This window comes from Lynx rufus, unplaced genomic scaffold (genome assembly GCF_022079265.1).
Source record: "Lynx rufus isolate CCGP_SWC_20201006 ecotype Redwood Valley unplaced genomic scaffold, mLynRuf1.p SCAF_3, whole genome shotgun sequence".
Classification (NCBI taxonomy): Eukaryota; Metazoa; Chordata; class Mammalia; order Carnivora; family Felidae; genus Lynx; species Lynx rufus.
The window spans coordinates 180,165,944-180,192,102 of record NW_025814845.1 but is presented as its reverse complement, the minus strand read 5'-3'; the positions used below and the strand labels follow the sequence as shown (position 1 = coordinate 180,192,102).

The window sequence follows — 26,159 nt, the reverse complement described above, 5'->3', positions numbered from 1 at the left end:
CACGTTGAGACGTGTTCCTTCTATACCCAACCTCTAGAGAGTTTTTATCAAAAATGGGATGTTGAATTTTGTGCAGTGCTTTTTCTGCAGCTATTGAGATGATTATATGATTTTTACTTTTTATTCTATTAATGTGCTGTATCACATTTACTGCCTTGGGTCTGTCACCATAAAACTTTTTAAAATAAATAAAGTTGTCGGAAGATGGTGGCGTACGAGGACGCTGGGCTCGCCTCGTCCCGCTGGTCACTTAGATTCCACCCATATCTGCCTAACCCAGAAAATTGCCAGAAGACTAGCAGAACAGGACGTTCAGGAGCCAAGCATAGACAAGAGGCCCACGGAAGAGGGTAGGAAGGGGGGAGAGGCGGCACGCGCTACACGACTGGAGGGAGGGAGCTGGAGCTGTGGAAGGGAAGACCGCCTGGCAAGGCAGAGCCCCTGAGTCTGGCTTGCAAACGTGGAGGGGCTGGACTCCGCGAGTTCCGTCAGCCAGCAGGACTTAACATCATGAATGTTGTAAGTCAACAGCTCCGCTCAGAGAGCGGGAAGGTGAGAGGTCACCAGGAGGGAGAGGTGTTGAACCCTGGAAGACAGAGCTCAGCTCGGTGGGGAACAAAGGCACTGGCCAGCACCATCTCCCTCTCCCATCCCCCAGCCAAAATCCCAAAGGGAACCAGTTCCCGTCGCCGACCTTGCTTGCACCGGGCAAATGCCCAACGCTGTCCTTCTGTGGATCCATCCCTCCAATGTGTCTGCCTCCCTCCTGGTGCTGCAGGGCCCCTCCTACAGGGGACAACCTATGGCCAAGTGAGCTAAGCCTGCCCCTCCCACCCCCTGTGCACCTTGCAGATCCCCCCGGCTAATGCGCCAGATCCCATCAAAGCAGCACCACAAGCCTGGCAGTGTGCAAGTAGCCCAGACAAGGGCCACACCACTCCACAGTGAGTTCTGCCTCTGAGAGAGGGGAAGATAAGGTACACACCAGTCTGACTGTGACCCCAGCGGTGGGCTGGGGACAGATATTGTGTCTGATTGTGGCCCTGCCCACCAGCCCAAGTTACTCTGGACAGCACAGGGGAAGGACCCTGCAGTTCTGCGCCACCCAGGGACTATCCAAAATGATGAAATGGAAGAATTCTCCTCAAAAGAAACTCCAGGAAGTAGCGACAGCTAATGAATTGATCAAAAACGATTTAAGCAATATAACAGAACAAGAATTTAGAATAATAGTCATAAAATTAATCGCTGGACTTGAAAAAAGCATAGAGGACAGCAGAGAATCTATTGCTACAGAGACCAAGGGACTAAAAAATAGTCATGAGGAGCTAAAAAATGCTATAAATGAGGTAAATAAAATGGAGGCGACCACAGGTCAGATTGAAGAGGCAGAGAGGAGAGAGTAGGTGAACTAGAAGATAAAATTATGGAAAAAGAGGAAGCTGAGAAAAAGAGAGATTAAAAAATCCAGGAGTATGAGGGGAGAATTAGAGAACTAAGTGATGCAATCAAACAGAATAATATCCGTATCATAGGAATTCCAGAAGAGGAACAGAGAGAAAGGGGCTGAAGGTGTACTTGAACAAATCATAGCTGAGAACTTCCCTCATCTGGGGAAGGAAAAAGGCATTGAAATCCAAGAGGCACAGAGAACTCCCTTCAGATGTAATTGAATTGATCTTCTGCACGACATACCATAGTGAAACTGGCAAAATACAAGGATAAAGAGAAAATTCTGAAAGCAGCTAGGGATAAACACACCCTAACATATAAAAGAAGACCCATAAGACTAGTGACGGATCTATCTACTGAAACTTGGCAGGCCAGAAAGGAATGGCAGGAAATCTTCAATGTGATGAACAGAAAAAAATATGCAGCCGAGAATCCTTTATCCAGCAAGTCTGTCATTCAGAATAGAAGGAGAGATAAAGGTCTTCCCAAACAAACAAAAACTGAAGGAATTCATCACCACTAAACCAGCCCTACAAGAGATCCTAAGGGGGATTCTGTGAGTGAAATGTTGCAAGGACCACAAAATACCAGAGACATCACTACAAGCATGAAACCTACAGACATCACAATGACTCTAAACCCATATCTTTCCATAATAACACTGAATATAAATGGACTAAATGCTCCAACCAAAAGACACAGGGTATCAGAATGGATAAAAAACAAGACCCATCTATCTTCTGTCTACAAGAGACTCATTTTAGACCTGAGGACACCTTCATTTTGAAAGTGAGGGGATGGAGAACTATCTTTCATGCTACTGGAAGTCAAAAGAAAGCTGGAGTAACGATACTTATATCAGACAAACTAGACTTTACATTAAAGGCTATAACAAGAGATGAAGAAGGGAATTATATAATAATTACAGGATCTATCCATCAGGAATAGCTGACAATTAAAAATGTCTATGCGCCAAATATGGGAGCCCTCAAAGATATAAAACAATTAATCACAAACATAAGCAACCTTATTGGTAAGAATGTGGTAATCGCAGGGGACTTTAATACTCCCCTTATAGCAATGGCTAGATCATCTAGACGCAGGATCAATAAAGAAACAAGGGCCCTGAATGATACATTGGGTCAAATGGACTTGACAGATATATTTAGAACTCCACATCCCAAAGCAACAGAATATACATTCTTCTCAAGTGCACATGGAACATTCTCCAAGATAGATCACATACTGGGTCGCGAAACAGCCCTTCATGAGTATAAAAGAATTGAGATCATACCATGCACACTTTCAGACCACAATGCTATGCAGCTTGAAATCAACCACAGGAAAAAATCTGGAAAACCTCCAAAAGCATGGAGGTTAAAGAACACCCTACTAAAGAATGAATGGGTCGGGGAGCCTGGGTGGCGCAGTCGGTTAAGCGTCCGACTTCAGCCAGGTCACGATCTCGCGGTCCGTGAGTTCGAGCCCCGTGTCGGGCTCTGGGCTGATGGCTCAGAGCCTGGAGCCTGTTTCCAATTCTGTGTCTCCCTCTCTCTCTGCCCCTCGCCCGTTCATGCTCTGTCTCTCTCTGTCCCAAAAATAAATAAACGTTGAAAAAAAAATTAAAAAAAAAAAAAAGAATGAATGGGTCAACCATGCAATTAGAGAAGAAATTTAAAAATATATGGAAACAAATGAAAATTAAAATCCAACAATCCAAACGCTTTGGGATGCAGCGAAGGCAGTCCTGAGAGGAAACTACATTGCAATCCAGGCCTATGTCAAGAAACAAGAAAAATCCCAAATACAAAATCTAACAGCACACCTAAAGGAACTAGAAGCAGAACAGCAAAGATACCCCAAACCCAGCAGAAGAAGGGAAATAATAAAGGTCAGAGTATAAATAAACAATATAGAATCTAAAAAAACTGTAGAGCAGATCAATGAAACCAAGAGCTGGTTTTCTGAAAAAAAAAAAAATTGATAAACCTCTAGCCAGTCTTCTCAAAAAGAAAAGGGAGAGGACCCAAATAGATAAAATCATGAATGAAAATGGAATTATTACAACCAGTCCCTCAGAAATAAAAGCAATTATCAGGTAATACTATGAAAAATTATATGCCAACAAACTGGACAACCTGGTAGAAATGGACAAATTCCTAAGCATCCACACACTTCCAATACTCAAACAGGAAGAAATAGAAAACTTGAACAGAACCATAACCAGCAAAGAAATTGAACCAGTTTTCAAAAATCTCCCAACAAATAAGAGTCCGGATGGCTTCCCTGGGGAATTCTACCAGACATTTAAAGCAGAGATAATACCTATCTTTCTCAAGTGGTTCCAAAAAATAAAAAGGGAAGGAAAACTTCCAGACTCATTCTGTGAAGCCAGCATCACTTTGATTCCTAAACCAGACAGAGACCCAGGAAAAAAAAAGAGAACTACAGGCCAATATCCCTGATGAATATGGATGCAAAAATTCTCAATAAGATACTAGCAAATCGAATTCAACAGCATATAAAAAGAATTATTCACCATGATCAAGTGGGATTCATTTCTGGGATGCAGGGCTGGTTCAACATTCGCAAATCAATCAATGTGATACATCACATTAATAAAAGAAAAGATAAGAACCATATGATCCTGTCAATCGATGCAGGAAAAACATTTGACAAAATTCAGCATCCTTTCTTAATAAAAACCCTCGAGAAAGTCGGGATAGAAGGAACATACTTAAACATGATAAAAGCCATTTATGAAAAGCCCACAGCTAACATCATCCTCAACGGGGAAAAACTGAGAGCTTTTTCCCTGAGATCAGGAACACGACAGGGATGCCCACTCTCACCGCTGTTGTTTAACATAGTGCTGGAAGTGCTAGCATCAGCAATCAGACAACAAAAGGAAATCAAAGGCATCAAAATTGGCAACGGTGAAGTCAAGCTTTCACTTTTTGCAGATGTCATGGTATTATACATGGAACACCCGATAGACTCTACCAAAAGTCTGCTAGAACTGATACATGATTTCAGCAAAGTTGCAGGATACAAAATCAATGTACAGAAATCAGTTGCATTCTTATACACTAATAAGGAAGCAACAGAAATACAAATAAAGAAACTGATCCCATTCACAATTGCACCAAGAAGCATAAAATACCTAGGAATAAATCTAACCAAAGATGTAAAAGATCTGTATGTTGAAAACTATAGAAAGCTTATGAAGGAAATTGAAGAAGATATATAAGAAATGGAAAAACATTCCATGCTCATGGATTGGAAGAATAAATACTGTTAAAATCTTAATACTGCCCAAAGCAAACTACACATTTAATGAAATCCCAAAATTGCACCAGCATTCTTCTCAAAGCTAGAACAAGCAATCCTAAAATTTGTATGGAACCACGAAAGACCCCGAATAGCCTAAGTAATTTTGAAGAAGACCAGAGTGGGAGGCATCACAATCCTAGACTTTAGCCTCTATTACAATGCTGTAATCATCAAGGCTGCATAGTATTGCCACAAGAACAGACACAGAGACCAATGGAATAGAATAGAAACCCCAGGATTAGACCCACAAATGTATGGCCAAGTAATCTTTGACAAAGCAGGAAAGAATATCCAATGGAAAAAGACAGTCTCTTTAACAAATGGTGCTGGAAAACTGGACAGCAACATGCAGAAGGTTGAAACTAGACCACTTTAGACCACTTTCTTACACCATTCACAAAAATAAACTCAAAATGGATAAAGGGCCTGAATGTGAGACAGGAAAGCATCAAAATCCTAGAGGAGAAAGCAGGAAAAAACCTCTCTGACCTCAGCCGCAGCAATTTCTTACTTGACACATCCCCAAAGGCAAGGGAATTAAAAGCAAAAATGAACTATTGGGACCTCATGAAGATAAAAAGCTTGTGCACTGCAAAGGAAACAATCAACAAAACTAAAAGGCCATGGGAAAAACTAACGGAATGGGAAAAGATATTTGCAAATGACATACTGCTCAAAGGGCTAGTATCCAAAATCTATAAAGAGCTCACCAAACTCCACACCCGGAAAACAAATAATCCAGTGAAGAAATGGGCAGAAAACATGAATAGACATCCAGATGGCCAACAGGTACATGACAAGATGCTCAACATCACTCCTCATCAGGGAAATATAGATCAAAACCACACTCAGATACCACCTCACACCAGTCAGAGTGGCTAAAATGAACAAATCAGGAGACTATAGATGCTGGCAAGGATGTGGAGAAATGGGAACCCTCTTGCACTATTGGTGGGAATGCAAACTGGTGCAGCCACTCTGGAAAACAGTGTGGAGGTTCCTCAAAAAATTAAAAATAGATCCACCCTATGACCCAGCAATAGAACTGCTAGGAATTTACCCACGGGATACACGAGTGCTGATGAATAGGGCCACTGGTACCCCAATGTTTATAGCAGCACTTTCAACAATAGCCAAATTATGGAAAGAGCCTAAATGTCCATCAACTGGTAATTGGGTAAAGAAATTGTGGTTTATATACCCAATGGAATACTACGTGGCAATGGGAAAGAATGAAATATGGCCTTTTGTAGTAATGTGGATGGAACTGAAGAGTGTTATGCTAACTGAAATAAGTCATACAGAGAAAGACAGATACCAAATGTTTTCACTCTTATGTGGATCCTGAGAAACTTAACAGAAGACAATGGGGGAGGGGAAGGGGGGGGAAAAAGGTTAGAGAGGGAGGGAGCCAAAACATAAGAGACTCTTAAAAACTGAGAACAAACTGAGGGTTGATGGGGGGTGGGAGGGAGGAGAGGGTGGGTGATGGGTATTGAAGAGGGCACCTGTTGGGATGAGCACTGGGTGTTGTATGGAAACCAATTTGACAATGAATTTCATATTAAAATAAATAAATAAATAAAATAGAATTCTGATTTAGATGAATCACAAAAAATAAAAATAAAATAAATAAATAAAATTAAATTAAAACTTTTTTTTTAAAGAACACTTAAATTGATGCAGAGATAGACTGCACTCCCAGTATAAACTACAACCATATTTTAGACTAACATAAGACAAAATTGTTCTAAAGTTATCCGGAGGAATACATATGTGAGAATACCCAAGCCATTTGTGGAATGGTACAACCAGATTTCAACACATTTTGTAAAGAAAGAATTAAAGACAGGGACATTGGTGTGAGAATGAAGAGTTCCTGTAAACAAAACAGGAAGTCTAGGGATATATTTTATTCCATAAAGTGTTGTAGGTTAACATGAAAGTGACATTTCAAAGACGTTCAGAAGAGAAATTATTCAACAAATGCTGTTGAGGTATTTGTTTCTTGGGGGAAAGAAAAGACTATGACACTATGTGAATTCACAATGTAAAATACAGATAAATTAGATTTAATTCCTATAAAATGAAACCATAACTGAAATATAAGAAAATAAACACCTGATTTCAAGTTGCAGTATATTTGCATGATAAATGTCTAATGATTAATTAAAAATATAATTAGAAAAAATAAGAACAAAGCGACTATCTCACCGTGGAAAAGTTAACTATAACTTGTCTTATTTAGATAAAACAAGAAGAAAAAAAAGTAAAAAGGCAATAAACAAGATATTAAGATAATCAAATTTATTAACATATTCACATTTATTAGATATAAAAATAAAATCAAACTACACCAATGAACTAAAAGTTTCCTACTATCAACATAACATTGTTTTCAAATTATGACCACTCCACTTGTCGAAAAAGTGATAGAAAGTACCCTCCTGTATTTTAATGAAAAGGGTATAAATTGGTTCTGCCTTTCAAGAAAGAAAATTAGGAGAATATATCAAAAGAAGTCATGTTCACACCTCTTGACCTTGTAATTCTATGTCTATGGATTTATTCTAATGAAATACAGTCAGAGATGTTTACCATGCTTTACATATGATGGCATTTATCGTATCAGTGTCATTTATAACTAATAAGAAAACAACTGAATATTAAAGGATTAAATTAATACTAGTATAGTGGCATGGACTATAGCTTTATAGTAATTAAAGTCTTGCTTTTATAGAATAATTAATGACTCAGGGGATGTTTATGGTATTGACTCCTTTAATAATATACACACACAAGGAAAATGTATTAAAATAACCATGATTATTTTTAAGTAGAGAGTTGGAGTTTTTAAATACCTTTTTTTTTGTGGATTTTTGCATATATTTTAACTTTTTGAGTAATTGTCTATATGTAATTCTCCAATTCTACTCCACCCCTTCTAACTTAAATGTACTCCATTTAGGCTTTTGTTCAAATGAAACTCTGTGAAATGGCTTTTGAGAAGTCCAACAATGATGCCTGATTTGCTAAATCTAATGGCCCATTGGTTCAGTTTTTACCTTACCTTGAACATTATAACGTTCGACCCCATTGATCACACCCTTTCCCTTCATAGACTTTCTTCACTTGGCTTGCAGCCACCATCCCCGCTTAGTTTCCTTCCAAACTCTCTCTCCCCAGCCTTTTTGCTGATCGCTCCTCTGCTCCCTGAGGATCCCACAGCTCAGTTGATCTTTTCCTAGTTCATTCATGCTAACACTTGGCGAACTCAGGTTGTCTGACAACTTTAAATACCATCTTCAAGCCCACAGCACCCAAATGTATACCTCCAGCCTGGATGTCTGTCCTACACGTCACAATCAGATATCCAGCTGTTAAAATCCACACCACTTTAATATCACATAGGAGACGTCTCTTCACCTGCAACCTCAAGGAATAGATCTAGCTGACTCTATCCTAACATATATCGAAAATCCAACTCTTTCTCATCTAGTTTACAGCGTACCACCATTTTTTTTCCCTGAATAACTGTAATAGCCCACTCACTAGTGTCCCTGACTCTTCCACTGCTCAAGAATCTGCTATCAACACAGCCACCAGAGTGATCCTTGAAAACGTGAGGTGAATCATCTTACGCTTGTGACCTACAAAAGGCTATCCGTTTCATTAAGTGAAAGAAATGACCTCACAGTGCCATACAAGTCCCTGTATGACCGTCCCTCACCCTCACGCTCGACATCTCTCTGAGCTCATCTCGTTCCTTTCACTTACTCCGCTCCATTGTACACCGACCTCTTGCTGTTCATCAGATACGCGAGGCATGCTCCTACCTCAGGACCTTTGTACTTGCCTAGCATACTCTTCTCCAGAAAACTTATAGTTAACTCTCCCTCTTTTATTGAGGTTTTATTCAAACTTTATCTTCTCAAATGGTTTACCTCAAAAACTCAACTTAAAAGCAGAACCTAAGGAGCAGGGGGTGGGGGAGGGGCAAAATGGGTGAAGGCGACTGGGAGATACAGGCTTCCGGTTACAGAATGAGTAAGTCATAGGGACAAAAGGTAGAGCATAAAGAATATAATCAATGGAATTATAATAGCATTGTATGGTGAGAGACGGTGCGCAGAGTATAACATATGAGGTTGTAGAACCACCATGCTACACATCTGAAATGCATGTAACATGTCAACTCTACTTCAATTTTTAAAAACATAAAATAAAAAAATAAAGCAAAACAAAATAAAAACAGAAACTGCCTCCCAACTCTAATTTCCTAATCCTTTATAATCTGTGCTACTTTTTCCCACAACTAGGGTAAACATTACCATGCTTAGATCCAGGCAAGGGAGGCCCCTGACCTAGGCTCCACATGTTGAAGATAGCGCCCTGGCCCTTCTCCGGCTGAGCCTTCTTCATGGAGTGAGGGAGCCAGTCCATGGACGCAAGGGGCACGCGCACATGGAAGCAAAGGCCCTCCTTTCCTGGACCCTGATCTAAACAACAAGCATTCAAAACTGCCTTACCAAGCATCTTGTGAGAGCCTCTTCCCTGTGCATGTGCCCTCAGGATATCCCAAGACACTCGTATGTGCGGTTGGGTCACAAGTGGCCCAGGAGAAGCTGCTGAGGGAGAGACTTGAATAGAGTCTGGAAAATGTAGGCCAGAGTGTTATGTGGGTGTGCACAAAGCTCTTTCCGTGTGAGCTGAAACAGGGCTGGGCGGGAAAGGGGGCTGAGCCAGGAACCAGCTCTCCATTTGCCTCCACTATCTCGACTTGAAACTCTGAAATGACTGAGAATCATAAATTGGCTTTTGGAAAATAGATACGTTGTACAGCAGGTCTGTAAGGGTCCATTCATTCCCTTTACAAAGTTGTGGCCACAAAATTCTTGGTGGAAAAAAAAATGTAAAAAAAAAAAGGAGGTTTGTTGATTCCACAACTCACGACTGTGACTGGCTTTCATTTAGAGCTTTCTTTTTCCTTCCTGCCAAACTGAGAGCAGGAATCAAATATATACAGACCTGGTTTTGTCATATACGGCTCATGAGAATATAAAACCTTTCTAGAAGATAATTTGTCAATATGTATCAAAAGTGAAAATGAGTATTTTTTTTATCCTGAAATACCACATCTAGAAATGTACATTTAGCGTAAGTAGACCCCAATGGATCATTCGTGTTTGGGTAATATTAAGTATTACATTATTTAGTTTTTGATCTACATAGAGGAGTCCCTTTTCTGTGCCCTTATGGGAAAGCAAGTTCACTGTTTTCCAATTGTGACTCAGAAACATAGTGTGCTGTTTTCCTGGACCATGCAGATTTCCACTGGCTACAAGCCCTGATATCACTTTAAAGGAATTTCACTATAGCTAGGAATTTAGGCATAGGTTTCACTGCTAAAGTTTGCCCAAAGTGAGAATATTCTCTCTTGGAAAAAGAAGCTAAGTTCTAGTCCTGGCCATGGCTGTATGACTCTGCACAAGTCACCTTAAAATTCAGAACTTTTAAGGCCTTCATCTGTCATCTGAGGGATTAGACTAAATATTCTTTAGGGTTTCTTCTGACTGTAGTTTTTATGAATTTGTTCCACATTACAGGCTATAGCTGAGCACTCCAGAAAGGGGTAAGACATAATGGTTTGTTTTTGTTTTTGTTTTTGTTTTTGTTTTTAATAACTGGAAGTTTATACCTCTTAATTCCCTTCACTTATTTCATCCCCACCTACCTCCCCTCTGACAACCACCAGTTTGTTTTCTGTATTTAAGAGTTTGGGTTTTTTGTGTGTTTTTCTGGACCGTGTTTGTATTCTTGAGAGTCTGACCAAGAAAGTCCAGTTGACAAGAGACATGCTCAGTGATGATCAGAGCAGGGTAGAAAGTATTAACAGTACCTACATGCCTGAGGTGTTTGACATTCCACTTGACTAAGAAAAGAATTGGTTGCGTCTTTAGGATGATTCTAACTGCAGGAGAGGGTGGTCTATAATTCTGGTAAAGAGTTTGGCCTTTGAGAAAAGAAGACTATCAGTGTGGGATTCGTCTGTTATTATGCTCGTTCTCTTAATCATCATTTGGCTCTGCTTTCAAAATACCTCCCAAACGCGTCCACTCATTTTCGCATGCCTTGCGAATCCCCTACTCTAAGCCACCATCATCTCTCAGGGAGACTTCCAGAAGGGTCTCTTCACTGTCCCTCTACCCAATTGTTGCCCAGCTCTGTTAACTTACCACACAGAAAACAGAAAAAATTTCTTGCAATCAGATTATAGAACCCTAAAATGGCTTTCTTGCCACTCTAAGAATAAAACTCAAACCCTATTGGTGGTGTATAAATTCCAACATGGAGGTCCAGCCCAACTTTCTAAATGTATCTCTTTTCCCTGCAATCTACACACTAGTGTATCCCAGCAGTGACCCAGACTGAATTCTTTTGTGTTCTTCCAACGAACCCAGCTATTTCTTACACTGGGTCCTCTACACTTGTTTTCCCCTCTGTCTGGAACTTTCTTCCACCCCATCGTCTTGTATCAGTTTGATGAAAAGCCATTTTCTCACTTTAGTCTCAGAAGTCAGTGGGAATTTCTTGGCTCTGACCACCTCCACCCTTTCATTTTGCCCCAAGCAGAGAGATATACATATATAATTATAAATATATATGTATACATTATAAAATAGAAATATAATACATAAATATGTAATAACTAATATATAAATATATACTTGTATGTTATATAAAATATATATCTATTTTTTCCATTCTGTTTTTAACTATTTCAATTTATGAATTAACTTTTTTTTAATTCACTGATGTCATCAAAATCTCAGCCATTAAGTCTTGAGTTCCTTGTCTCCCTTACCTAGAATGGTTGCTTACTACCACCAGCATTTTCTAACACATGATTCTGCTCTCTCTTCATAACATTTAAGGATTCAGAAATCCATAAAAATGCTCTCAAGTTGAAAAATAAATCTACACCATTTATATTCCAGCACTTATTACCAAAGCACACCTAAAAATGAAGTGATTTGATAGTTAAACATTTAAATGCTATTTAGAAAAAAAGGGGGAAAGGTGGAAAAAATATTCTTGTGTGACAAGTTTCCAACAAGGACTTTTGTAAGGAAAGAATACTCTTTGTTTAGGTAGCTTTATTCTTTAGATATTTCCACTGTAACAGTAAATTTTACAGAGTAATTTAATAAAGTGCCTCAATTTAAATAGCTGTTTTCTTTTCCCTTGAAGACATTCCTCTTTTGTGATTAGTGCTTGAAGAACAGTAAAACAATTTCTGCACTAATCTAGGAACCAGCAACCAAGAAAGCATGATGCAAATTTTTAAATTAGTCTAAAGTTCAATCCTCTCAGGAACTTTTAGGAAATCAACAGGAGATTCTTATAAAACAAAATCAAGAAAATCTCATAAAGTGTTGTTTTTAAAGATCTATTAATACACTGTGGTGTTAGTTCAACGTTACAACACAGCATATCATATCATTGGATGCAGGGGAACAGTTTCACAGAGCCATGAAATAAAATATTACTGAGTCTTTATTACATGATTATTAGCTCATTAAAGCCACCAATGTCTTATTCTTAAGTAACCGACATGATTCTGTTACTGTTCGGAAATAAAATGATGTGTAGCTGCCCAGTGGCTATAATAAAGTCACAAATAAGGTATCAAAAAGTAACAGAATGCTAAGTGACATTGGTGTCAACAGTAAGGGACATTCTTGTTTGCAGAAGTAATAACGCTTGTATCTGAAGTCATGACTTACACAACCTGGCATGCATTCTTTGCCCACGGAGTTTTTTCTGAACTTGCTTGAGTATAGGACTACAGTAAAGAAATGGCAAATTGAGTATATGTTTTCATTGTCTGTGGGTAAATGGACACGTTGGATAACTGACCATTTTAGACTTTCTTCTTCTCCTGCCCCTCCTTTTTCCTCTTTAATGGAATATATTTAATGTTCATGAAAGCTCATGGACTGACAGCTCTGGAGATGTATCAGTCCTCATGAATCCACAGGTACTGATCGGTAATTGGCAATATGTACTTTGCCCCGGAGAGGGGTTCAGTACCTGTGCTCGATGAGCTGTGGGTTTGCCAATGAAGTTATTGACGAGGATGGCAATTCATGTTAGGCAGAGAGAGGTCAATACAACAAAATCTGAGAAAAATAACTGACTTTCTGTCGAATGCACATAAATAAAACATCAGGGATATAAATCAAAGTGGAGGATCAAAAGGGAGATAATTCTGTTGTTCAGGTCATACTGTAACAGGGGACACTATGTGTCACATTGTCTTTTTGATCTTTAGCATCCGTTTTTGTATTGGTTGGTAGAGAAAAAAGAAGTTCAGGAAAAAATAAAACAATACATATTTTATTATTCTGATTAAATCTGAAGTTACCTTTTGCATATCCTTTTTCCGGGTTCCTAACTACCACTGGAGTATCTTTTTTAGAGACTCAAAATATTACAAAGGAGAATAAGAGACACCAAGCAATCAGAACCCACAGGCACTATAATCAAACTGAAAAGATGCAAACTGTAAAAAACCAATATGATATTCTACAAAGTCTTCACATCAGTCTATGTTTTTTTTTTTTTTTTTCTGTAGGCTCACATTTCACTGATTCATTTTTGTGAACTCTTCTACTTTTGCAAATGTCAAGTTATTAGACTTCGTGAGACCAATTGTGGAAAGTTAGGAAACTGTTGTCAGTGTAGTATATTGAAAACAGCACCTACTGAAATCAGTAAGACATGAGTTTGCTAGACCAAATCTACTCATCCTAAATAAATGACTTTGGGCAATGTATATCACCTCCATGAGCATCCCTCTTCCTAGACATAAAAATTTAAAAATATAGAGTTATTTAAAAATAAGACAGTGGCTGTAAAATCATAGTCATCCAAGAGTGATATATAAATGTTAAAAATATGTGCACTCTAGTCAAAGCCTTCTGTAGATAGCATATACTAATACTAATGAATTAAATATTTGTATCTAATCAAAGTGATTTTCAATTTGACAACATCAAAACAAGGAGAAGAGGAGTAGTCAGACTTGATAAAGAAAAATTACAGTACAGTTCAGTTCTTCAAAAACACGATCTTTCACCCTTATTCCAAAGACCTGTAATCATTATGACATCTTGGTGAATTTTCTTTAGGAAATTTTGAGTTATCACCAAAAAATGTACGACATTAGTGGGCTAACTGTAAGAGAGTCAATGATAGATATATATAAAATTTAAAAGTGTTCTTTTCAGCAACTTCAGCTTTACTCTCAGGATTCATTTAATGAAATGATAAATATTCCCTCACTAGATTCACCTCCAAACTTGTGCAAAGCCTTTAACTTTGCCCAGAGGACCAACTCTCTTCTCTCCCACTTGATCTTGTTGAATGGTATTGCTGCAGTCAAGGTATGAGCTCATGGTGATTAGCAGAAATGGCTCATTGGCTCAGACGATGACAGATGGGTGGCATAGGAATAGTGCTATAGAAACACTCTTGAGAAATGCTACAGTGGTGAAAGTTATGTTACATAGGATTTGTACTGAAGCTGTATATCTAATAGTAGTATTTAATTTTTATGTTTATACTGGAATTTCAGAAATTAAGTGAAATTGAATGAAAGAAGAGAGAAGTCCTTTGTGATGACTCTAAAATACTGGTAGGAAACCTGAGCTCAGTTGCTCCATCATGTTATCCTAGCTAGTTACGCCCACTTCATAACATTGTACCCTCATTATACTGAAATTAACTACCCTCCCTTTCAGCTCTTTGGGCAACATTGAAAGCAATTTGGTAGGCTGATCCTGAGCCTTAAAAATATTCATGATCATTGACACATTATTATACTTCTGAACACCTATACAATGGAAATAATCTAAAATATAGAAAGAAAGAATCTAGATGCCAAAATATTCCACAGACATTTATATTTCTAAAAATATTGGAAACAACATATGTGGCCACTAGAAGGTAAACAGTAATATAAAATCAGTTTTATTCTTAATATGGGGGATTATACAGCTAATGTTTATAAAATTATCTAGCCAAGTGTGTGCTAGTATTGCAATATTAAGTGAAAAAGTCACAATAAAAAATTTTATATGCACCATGATGTGAAAAACATTCTGAGACAAAAGGTTGAAAGAAATAGAACAACATATTAATGTTGATTTCTTGTATAAAGAGAAATTTTTTCCACTTCTTCTTTTAACTCTAATGTACTTATTACTATGTATATATTCCCTTCCTAGTCAAAAAACAACTTATAAAAGATTAATATGGGCATCATTTAGCTTTAGAAGCATTGGCAGTTTAGGGAAATTTCTCCAACGTACAGTCGTTTAAAGATTAGATCTCAGAGGAAATTGAACTTCTTAAATAATAATGAAGGTAGAGTCTTAGTAAAAAATGTATTTGATTCATTACTCAGTTATTCCTCTGGTATACTGGTAGATCTGATAATAAGACTCTGAAAGTCTTTGAAACTTCTCTATCCAAAGCATCTTTTTGCTTCCTAAATCAACCTGAAATTTGGAGAAAAACATGTTGGTGATTTTTTAAAATGTACCAGTCTCTGGACCACCTTGAGAATGCTGGCTATGGGTATCTGACATTCCAGTAATATATCACTGTGATGTGACATCCAGGGAAGACATCTTGATGAGAAATCACTTGCAAGACATTGAGTACCTCCTCTGATAATACGCTGCTTGAATATATCCTTGATAGAACTGATAGCTAGAGGAGGAATATTCTAAAAGAGCCTCCAAGAATCTCATGACAAAAAAAAAAAAGTACATGGTTTAATTTTCAATTCTAGATCATCTCAACAGGGAGAAACATTGGCATGAATGTGTGTACAGCATATAGGGGAGAACTGATAGTACAGACATACCTTATTTGAACGTGCTTCACTTTATTGTGCTTCACAGATACTGTTTTTTTTGTTGTTGTTTGTTTTTTTGTTTTGTTTTGTTTTTTTACAAATTGAAGGTTTGTGGCAACATGGCTTCAAGCAAGTCTCTGGGTACCATTTGCCACCGACGTTTGCCCATTTTGGGTCTCTCTGCCACATTTTGGTAACTCTCACAGTATTTCGAGGTTTTTCATTATTATCACTGTACTTGTTATGGCGATCTGCCGTTGGTGATTGTGTCTCCCTGAAAGCTCAGATGATGGTTAGGATTTTTTAGCAGTAACAGATTTCTTAATTAAGGTATGTACATTTTTTTTTTCTGTTGCACACGTAAGAAACCACAGAATAGCATCAACATAAATTGTAGATGCACTGGGGAACCCAGAAATATGGGTGACTCACTTTATTGCGATATTGGCTTTATCGCCGTGATTTGGAACCACATCCATAGTACCTCCGAGGTATGCTTGTATAAAGAAAGTCTACCCATGGAAGCATGCTTGGAAAGGAAACTTAGGTATGGCTATCAACCTGAGTAGAAAGTGTCCCAAATAGGGGAGAAACAATTACGAATACAAAGGATTTCCATTGTATTGTTACCTAGCTCATTTCACTCTGAATACATCCTTTTGACAGAAAGTTGATCCTTAAATAAAGGCAATGGGTTTTGCATGTTGATTTATACCATCTCTCACGCAGGACAGTAAAGATACCTTTAGTGTTTGAAAAATAAGATTTTCTTCTAAGTAGATAAAATGTGAGGGAAATAGCTTCCAAAGTTGACATGGGTAATATTTATAAGACCATATGTCATAAGTGAGGAAACAACTTGCTACAGAAATGATGTTTAGAAAGAGCAAACAAATGAGTATAGTTTTTAATATGAGACCTGATTCATATATATGTACACATATACAAAATAGAGAGACATATGTGTATAAAATATATATATAAATATATACATATACATACAAGTTATATATATTTTTTTTCTTTCCCCAAAATTCAGGCCACAAGAAGTGACAAGTTAGCACAATTCAAGAATTTATGTGACCATTAATAGTTCCATTAATGGCTACACATCCACAAGAACACACTGAGAGGGAGCCAAGGTCTTTTCCTTTTCTAGAGAGAAGTGGGAAAGAAAGTCAATCATTGCCAAGATTCTTGCCCTGACTTTAGTCTCTGTTTCTTTCTGCCTGCTGGTTTCTTTCTCTCTTACTGCAGACTGGCTTCCTCGCATAGTGGGCACATGGGCTCCTATCATCTCCAAGCCTCCTTTCCAAAGGTTCCACCACCAGGCTACCTCTCCTCTCTTAGTTCTAATATTCAGATTCACAGGAAGGAGTCTAACTGGCCCAAATCTTGTCAGATATTCCTGTGTAGATTCCTCCTCTATGGCATTTGGGCAAATTGTAAGCTCTGAAATATTTGTCAGTAGAACCATATTAAGTCTTGAAAACGCCAAAGGAAATAATAGCAAATGCTACTACTGTTGAAACTTCCTGCCCATCCCATTCAAGAATTATGATTTTTACAAGGTTGTGTCTACTTCGTAATAGCCTCTTCACCTCTGACACCTAGACCACAAAAGTAAGTAACTGCCCAAGTAGAGTGTGAATCTCTCTCAAAATTCCCTTGTATTCCTGTTGAATATTTTATAAACTTTTCATTTTGACATTATTATAGATTCATAAGCATCTGTAAGAAATAATTGGGAAAGATCACATGTACTCTTTATTCAGTTACCCCCTGCGAAATCTTTTAACAGTGCAGTACAGTATCAGAACCAGGACACCTGCCATTGACACGGTCAAGAAACAGAACAGGTCTGTCACGTCAGACACCCTACATGCTGCCCTTTCGGAGCCACATCCTCCCTCCGACACACCTTGGCAATTACTGACCTGTTCATCATTTCTGTATCCTTGTCATTTCAATAACGTTACATAAGTGAAATCATACACTGTGTAATTTTGGGGATTGGCTTTTTTCACTCACCATAATTTTCTTGAGATTCATCCAAGTGGTTACATATATCAATAGTTTTCTCCTTTTTACTGTTGAGTAGTGTTCCATGGTAAGTAAGGATGCGCCACAGATTAAACAATTTATGCAGGGAAGGACACATTGGCTTGTTTCCAGACTGTGTATATTGCAAATAAAGCTGCTATGAACCATTTGTGTAGAGGATTTTATGGGAACACAAGTTTTCTCTGGCATAAATGCCCAAGTGTGCAAAGTAGGATTTATATCGTACCTGCCTATTTACTTTCTGTAAGAAACTGCGGAGCTACTTTCCAAAGTGGCTGTAGCATTTTATATTCTCACCAACGATGGATGTGATCCAGTTTTTCTGCATCTCTAGCAGCATTTGGAATTATCATTATTATTTTTTAAATTATAGTCATTACGATAGGTAGTCAGAAATAATGAGAAGTAATTCATTGTCTTTGCAGTTTGCATTTCCGCGATGACTAATGATGTTGCACATCTTTCCATGTGATTATTTGCCATCTGACTATCCTCTTTGCTGAAATGTCTCTTCATGCCTTAAGCCCAGTTGCTATTTTTTTTTTTTTACTATTGAATTTGGAGAGCTGTCTCTATATTCTATGTTCTAGTCCTTTTGCCAGACGTGTGGTTTGCAAATATCTTCTTCCAGTCTGTTACTCATGTTTTTATCCTACCATCATCATTCACAAAATAAGTGTTTTTGGTTTTGATGGAGTCCAAATAATCAATTTTCACCCCCAATTGTCAGGCTTTTGGTGTCAAGTCTAAGAACTGTTTGACTTGACCCAAAAGTTCCCCCCCCCCTTTTTTTTTCTAACTGGTTCAGAGCTCTACACTTTAGATTTAAGTCCATAATTTTTCTTGAGTTGATTTTTGTATATGGTGTGAGGTTTAGGTTGGGATTTTTGTTTTGCCCACGGGTCCAGTTATTCTAACGGTGCTTGTTGCACAGGCTGTCCTTTCTCCGTCAAATTGCTTTCACTCCTTTGTCAAAAATCAACTGAACATACTTGTGTGGATCTCTTTCGAGATTCTTTATTCTTTTCCATTTATCTAATTCCATCCCTCTGCCAGTATTTCACTGTCTTGGTTACAGTACTGGCATTATAGGCCTTAATAGCAGGTAGAGTGATTCCTCCTATTTTTTTCTTCCTGTTCGAGACAGTTTTATCTGTTCTGTGCCTTATTCCTTTCTATATAAATTTCAGAATAAGCTTGTCTGTGTGTACAAAAAGACTTGCTGGGATTTTGTTCATGTTAAATTTTCAGCCACCCTTAGAAAAATAAACTCAGAATCTTTCCAAAAGAAGCAAAAATAGAATACAAAAATTTTTAATGGAAATTCATTAAAATTCTGTCAGTCCGATGCTCAGTATTAGAATTCCTTGTGTAGGTTGAATGTTTCTTGCCTGAATCCCTAAGTTGATGTTCTATAGCAGAAGCTGGCAAACTTTGGCCCATGCCACCTCTGTTTAATAAGGCCTGTGAGCTAAGGATGTTTTTTACATTTTTTAAGGGTTGAAAAAACAAACACAGAAGAATATGTGACAGAAGCCATATGTTGGCCACAATGCCTAAAATGTATCTGTCTCTTTAAAGAGAAAGCTTGCTGACCCCTGTTCTATAGTGTCACACATTTGCATTTTGGAACATAAAAGGAAATAAATTGTTACCATCTAAAAAATGTAAAAATTCCTCACTGATAACTGCATTTACAAATATATACACTTCTTTTCAGCCAAGTTAAGATCACCAAGTAAATGAATCTCTAAGCTTTTGAATAGATTGTATTAAAATTATGAAACAGGGGCACCTGGTTGGCTTGGTCAGTTAAGCTTCTGACTTCGGCTCAGGTCATGATCTCGCGGTTTGTGGGTTCAAGCCCCACATCAGGCTCTGTGCTGACAGCTCAGAGCCTGGAGCCTGCTTCAGATTCTGTGCCTCCCTCTGTCTCTGCCCCTCCCCCACTCATGCTCTGTCTCTCTCGCTCTAAAAAAAATGAACCAACGTTAAAAAATTTTTTTTAAATAAGGAAAAAATAAAATTCTGTAACAGACAACATACGTTTCTAATTTAATGTAGTTTTGCAAACTGAAAAGCACAATACTTTTCAAATAGAAGGTATTATTATTCACATTATTAAAGCAAGATAATTTTATGGAGGCAGTAAAGAATACTGCTTATTAAGAACATGGATTTCTTTTTTTTTTTTTTTTTTCAACGTTTATTTATTTTTGGGACAGAGAGAGACAGAGCATGAACGGGGGAGGGGCAGAGAGAGAGGGAGACACAGAATCGGGAACAGGCTCCAGGCTCTGAGCCATCAGCCCAGAGCCCGACGCGGGGCTCGAACTCACGGACCGCGAGATCGTGACCTGGCTGAAGTCGGACGCTTAACCGACTGCGCCACCCAGGCGCCCCAAGAACATGGATTTCTGATGGGGCGCCTGGGTGGCTCAGTCGGTTGAGTGTCTGACTTTGATTTTGGTTTAGGTCATGATCTCACAGTTTGTGGGTTCGAGTCCCAGATTGGGCTCTGTGCTGGCAGTGCAGGGCCTGCTTGGAATTTTCTCTCCCTCTCTCTGCGCCTCCCCTGCTCGTACTTTCTCTCTTTCTCAAAATAAGTAAATAAACTTAAAAAAAAAAGTTTTTAAAAGGAACAGATTTCTGAGCTAACTGCTGTGAGTTGAATCCTTGCTTTGTGACTAGCTAGTTGTGTTATTGGCCAAGTATCTTAACCTCTGTGAGTTTTAGTTTTGTCATCTGTAAAAAAAAAAAAAAAAAAAAAAAAAATGAAAACAGTGCTCATATCAGAGTGTCATAGTGATCATTAAATGTGTTAATACATGTAAAGAGTATTGCAGTGGCTGAAATAAGGATCTGTGTAACATGCATTTACTAGTAATATTATTACTTATATGCGACTCACGGTATTCTTTGTTAACATAGACCAAAAACTAACAACTTATCCACATCACCAAAATCTTAAGGAGATGATTCTTCTCATGGTAGTTGTATTTATAACTTTTAAAGGAAATAATTTGACATCATTATTCATTCAAGAGATACGGATTCTTTAGCTAGCACAGTGCCAGGCACCGCGATGGTCAAAAGATACAGGCTCTCCCCCCACAAGGACGTTACAAGGTGTATCCTTGAAACTGATGCAGTGACAGACCTGTATATTTTACTCAGTGTAAATACAAGTAAATAGCATTCTGTGAAATTTAAATGCCAGCCTGTAAGCTGCAATATACTTAAGTAAACATATCAACATAATGGATTTTTTATTACCTGGAAAGCAGAAATCACGAAAATAGGCACAGAAAACTAAAATGTGAACATTACCCCAAGCTCCGTGCTTCAGAGATAAATCATGAACCTTTCTAATTCTGGCACAAAGTTATTGTATATAATTTTTATCTCACAATAATAAAGCGGACATGCAAAAGAATGCCTTGCCATCAAGTTATCCAAGTTGCATTTGTATAGAAAAAACCAATTCATGACTATTAGAGGCACGTTACACTGAGCTGTAAATCAGAGCAGGAAGGCAAGCTAAATTTCTTCGATGCAAGTTTGATTCTCAAGGGTTACCTAACTGCAGGCTAAAATGTAGCTGAACACATGAATAAGCTTTTCACTTTGTTGTCATGTTTTTTTTTGTTTTTTTTTTTAATTTTTTTTTTTAATTTTTTTTTTTCAACGTTTATTTATTTTTGGGACAGAGAGAGACAGAGCATGAACGGGGGAGGGGCAGAGAGAGAGGGAGACACAGAATGGGAAGCAGGCTCCAGGCTCTGAGCCATCAGCCCAGAGCCCGACGCGGGGCTCGAACTCACGGACCGCGAGATCGTGACCTGGCTGAAGTCGGACGCTTAACCGACTGCGCCACCCAGGCGCCCCGTCATGTTTTTTAGTATAGTTGGTTTCCTCTCAAACTCAGACTTGATAACTACTTTAAGTGTAGGGTCATTATTTTAAAGAGATGAAATGCTATGTCTGCTTTATGTGACAGAAAAGGAAACTTTCTCCCTCGATTTCCTTCCTTAACCTGCATTGTGCCTGTTATCCAATTATCCATCATGGCCAGTATCTTTATACTAAACAGCTAAAACCTTTCCAGAAAAAAAAAAAATCATTTCTAAAACGCAGGAAACATAAACATATACAAAAAATTTCAAGTGAATTTCTCTAAAATTTCCTACAAAAGATTAACCTGTTTGTAAGCCAATGAGTGAAAGGACATACCAGCTTGTGATTCAGTAAAATTTCTCCCATCCCAAAGAGGGTAACCCGTAAGAAATATCTGGAAGTTTTTAAATAAGTTTTCCGAAATGTTATTTCTTGTTCGTCACTTTGTCACTAAAATCTTTAACCTGCGGTGTAACTTTTGTGGTTTGAAGACATGAGTCCGCTGACATCAGCACGCAGTCAGAGACGAACCAGATGGAGAGAGTATTGAGATTTCTGCATATATTAAGCAGTAATACTCCACTTGAGATAACCTTTGCCTTAGTGCTTCATAAATACTTCCTTAGGCTGGAACGGGAATCCTATTCTTTGTATGATCGAAATTACCTAATAACCTACTAAATCTCTAGACAAAAGTCCTCCAATCTGGCTTTCGCTTAAGTACAATATATTTAATCCTATACCAGACACGTGTTCCCTTTTGAGACCTCAAGAAGAATAATACATTGAGGGATACTAATAGTTTTCCAATTTAAATAGGCCTCAAATTTCACTTTGCTCTTAAAACAGCCCTTCTAGTTTCTGAACTTGTAGAATGATTTTCATGGCCCATGTCTCAAATGATTTTAAAAAGGAATGAAATATCTTCATTAAACATACAATCATGATTGAGCTGAGTTTTCCTGGTTTTTCAGACATTTAATGATCAAAGTTCATTTGACCTTAAGTGAACTGATGATGTGTATATAATAGCTAAATTCTGAAGCTATCTTTTTATTTGTAGAGGCATCCTCTTAAGCCCAGAATCCCTAAAATACATGTTCGGTCCCCAGATCGGAGGTGAAATAGCTAAATGATTTGTTTGCTGGAACATCTGAATATATTCAGCACCACAAATGCAGAGAAGCCTAACAGAAAGTAATTATAGGCCCGTGTTTACACCCACTTATTAGTAAGACAGAGCATATTGTGCAAGCAAGGGGTATCCACACGCTTTACGTTTAACAAGTTATCTCTCAGGCAGCTGTCATTTTGGTGAAGATAAGAGAGCCACACATCAAATGTAAATTACTTTTCACCTCATCGATCAGAGTCAAAAAAGAGCGCTTAAAAGTAAACAAAACCACCAGGCTGCTCAGCTCTCCCTGTGATTTAAGTCAACAGTTGGCATGAATGCTGAAGGGGAGTAAAGAATTAAGAGCACACGCAGCTCATTCTTCCTGGCTAGACAAATAACTTTCAGAAATGTAATTCAATTAACCAAATATTTATGAAGTGTCCACCGTGGAGAATGCAGAACAGGCTTCTCTCCTTTCAAAAGCCTACCATCTCTTAAACGGGGGTTGGGATGGGCTGGCGAGTGGCCAAAGGGCAGAAAGAGAGCTGCTAGGAGAATACAAATAACTAGATAGTAAAATAAATATGCACACTGCCGTGAAAATTCAAGGGAAGAGATCTCATCTCACACAGAAAGTGTAGGGGCCAAGTGTACATACTTCAATCAGACCCTTGGTCTAACTTTTAAGAAAATAGAGACACTGTGGTATACAAGACTTGACCTTTCACAAGAAGCTCTGACCTTGCAACAGTATCAACCAGGAGTCCCCAGCAAGTCGGTTGACTACTGAGTTAACAATTCTGAATTAACGAATCTGCACAGGAAAACCTAACCCCAAAGAAGAGGTCCCTGCCAAATGACTTGTTAACATTCCTTCAAGCCTTATGGCTTTGTGAAATTACAGTTGTTGACTAAAATAGAGTTGTTGGCTAAATATAATCAACGAGGCATGTATGTAGGGGTCTAGCATCCGCCTTTATAAACACTGATTTAATGAAGGCAAGTTTTCATGGGGATGGAATTAAATTCACAACCGCATCTCTGTTTAATAATATTAATTTCAGGGGCGCCTGGGTGGCTCAGTCGGTTGAGCGTTCGACTTTGGCTCAGGTCAGGATCTTAAGGCTCGTGAGGTCCTGCCCTGCATCGGGCTGTCTGCTGTCAGCACAGAGCCGGTTTCGGATCTTCTGTCCCCACCTCCCTCTCTCTCTCTCTCTCTCTGCCCCTCCCCTACTTGCTCTCTCTCTAAAAAATAAAGATTTAAAAAGTAATAATAATTTCAGAATCATCAGAGCAATCTCATTTTACTGAAATCAGGTCTGCATTTTTTATCCAGGCCTGGAGAGGCAGGGGCTGTCCAGAGATCCACGGTCTCTCCATTTCTTCCCTGTACGGCACATCCTTGTCCTCATGCTGGGGAGCAATGACAATGGCCTGTCATCACATCCATTCTAGCAAGCTCATAGGAGAAAGGAGTAAGGAGGCAAAGGCAAAGCGTGCCCACAAATTATCTTCCACAAACATTCCTAGAAGCTGCCACACAATGAATTTGCATCTTGTTTTATCTTCTTTAGCAGAGTGGAGTCACGTGGCCACACAAGTTGAAAGAGAGCCTAAGTAATGTAGTTTTTCTTCTGCATGGCCCTGTGCCAACTGAAATCGAGGGTTGCTCTGAGAATAAAGGAAAGAATAGATTTTGGCCTCTTCCACATTGGCTGAAAAAGTATACATTTGTCAGCTCATCGTTAGTCCATAACCAGCCAAAGTATACTTTGCTAAGATGAGAAAGTATTTGGGAATTTTTATCCAGGAATTTCACTCCTGGGAATTTATTCTGAGCAAAATCAAAAAGGAAAAAGTACTAAATGCGCAAAGATGCCTTTCACAACGTTATGAACGGAAGAAGGAGGGAAGTTCAATGACCTACAATAGGCAAATAGTTATATAAATATTGATAATTTCACAATGAAATAATATGCAGCAATAAAACATACTTATGAATTTTACACAGACTCAAGGAATATATTAAGTGAAGAAGTATATAAAATGCCTATATACTACTATTAAAATAATTTGAGAACAAATATGCATGAAAAAACTTGGAAACATATATCAAAATAATACTAATGTCTATCTTGGAATAGTAGGATTAAGAGACACTTTTTCCTTTTTCTTCCAGTTTTTCATTTATAATGCAATTTAATATCAGAATATAATACAATTCAAATAATGATTAAGGATTTCCTCATTTTTCACACTTTTCAATCCATAATATACTACTTTTATTTGTATTTCATGATTCTCTCTAGTCTTATCTTTTATGTGTAACTCCCCAGTTATATCTGAAGGTGTCCATTTTTTAAAGTATGAAAAATTTTGTCACTTCAGGTGACTTGAATTTATAAATAAATAGAACTTAGATATTCACGTTGTATTTGCTACACCAGCCAACTATTATTTAACAAATTCTATTTAGAAACTGATTGCTTTTGTTAGTAAGTTTGAGTTTCCATGCTTAAAGTTTTAAGTTTTTAGTGAAACCTATATTTTCTGTTTTAAGTTTGATGAGTATACCTTGTAAACATGCTAAACAATAAATTTTGCTAAATGATAACAACCAACTATTTAAAATTCATGCAAACCACTCATGGGAATATTATTATTTATTAGTCGCTTACCATGTATTATTCAGTATTAGTGGCCATCTTTTCTTGGGTTTATATGGAGAAGATGTCTGTAGCCAAAGTAAATCCAGGAAGTGATGGGAACTATTTAAAGTTCCAAAAGACCAAAATGACCACTTTCTGTGTTGTCTAGACTCTGGAAAGCTCTTCCATGAGATGTATGGATGTCTTAATGTGTCCTCCAGAAACAATAAAGGAAACAAAATGACTCATCATTTCCAAATGAGCACCCACTAAGGGTACTGAAAGTAACGTGATATGAGAGATCAGATGGTATTTAACTTAACTATTTCATGTAGGAGTGTTTTTTCATGTGGGAATAATAGGATACAAAAATCAAATTTTATCTGGAAGTGGCTGGGTGGCTCAGTCAGTTAAACATACACCTCGATTTCAGCTCAGGTCATGATCTCAGGATTTGGGAGATAAAGCCCCACGCCAGGCTCTGACCCTGGCAGCATGGAGCCTGCTTGGGATTCTTTCTCTGTCCCTCCCCTGTTTTTCTCTCTCTCTCTCTCTCTCTCTCTCTCTCTCTCTCTCTCTCTCTCTCTCAGATAGATAAACTTAAAAAATGAAAGAGAAAAATCAAATTTTGTATGAATTAGAAGAAGAATAAAATCAAAACAAAAATGGCTCAGCTGCAGGTTGAACTTTTTGTAAAACAAGGTGGGCAAATTTGTATGAT

General features: G+C 38.0%; 1 long non-coding RNA gene across 1 annotated transcript in view; it reads right to left on the bottom strand.

Annotated features, from left to right (window-relative positions):
* The window catches only part of LOC124520643 (uncharacterized), a 32,637-nt gene extending 6,989 nt beyond the window's left edge, over positions 1 to 25,648 (bottom strand). The window contains exon 1 of the long non-coding RNA XR_006964357.1: positions 25,469 to 25,648. This is a non-coding gene — a long non-coding RNA (uncharacterized LOC124520643). The remainder of the gene's footprint in view (positions 1 to 25,468) is intronic.
* Positions 25,649 to 26,159: the final 511 nt, after the last annotated feature.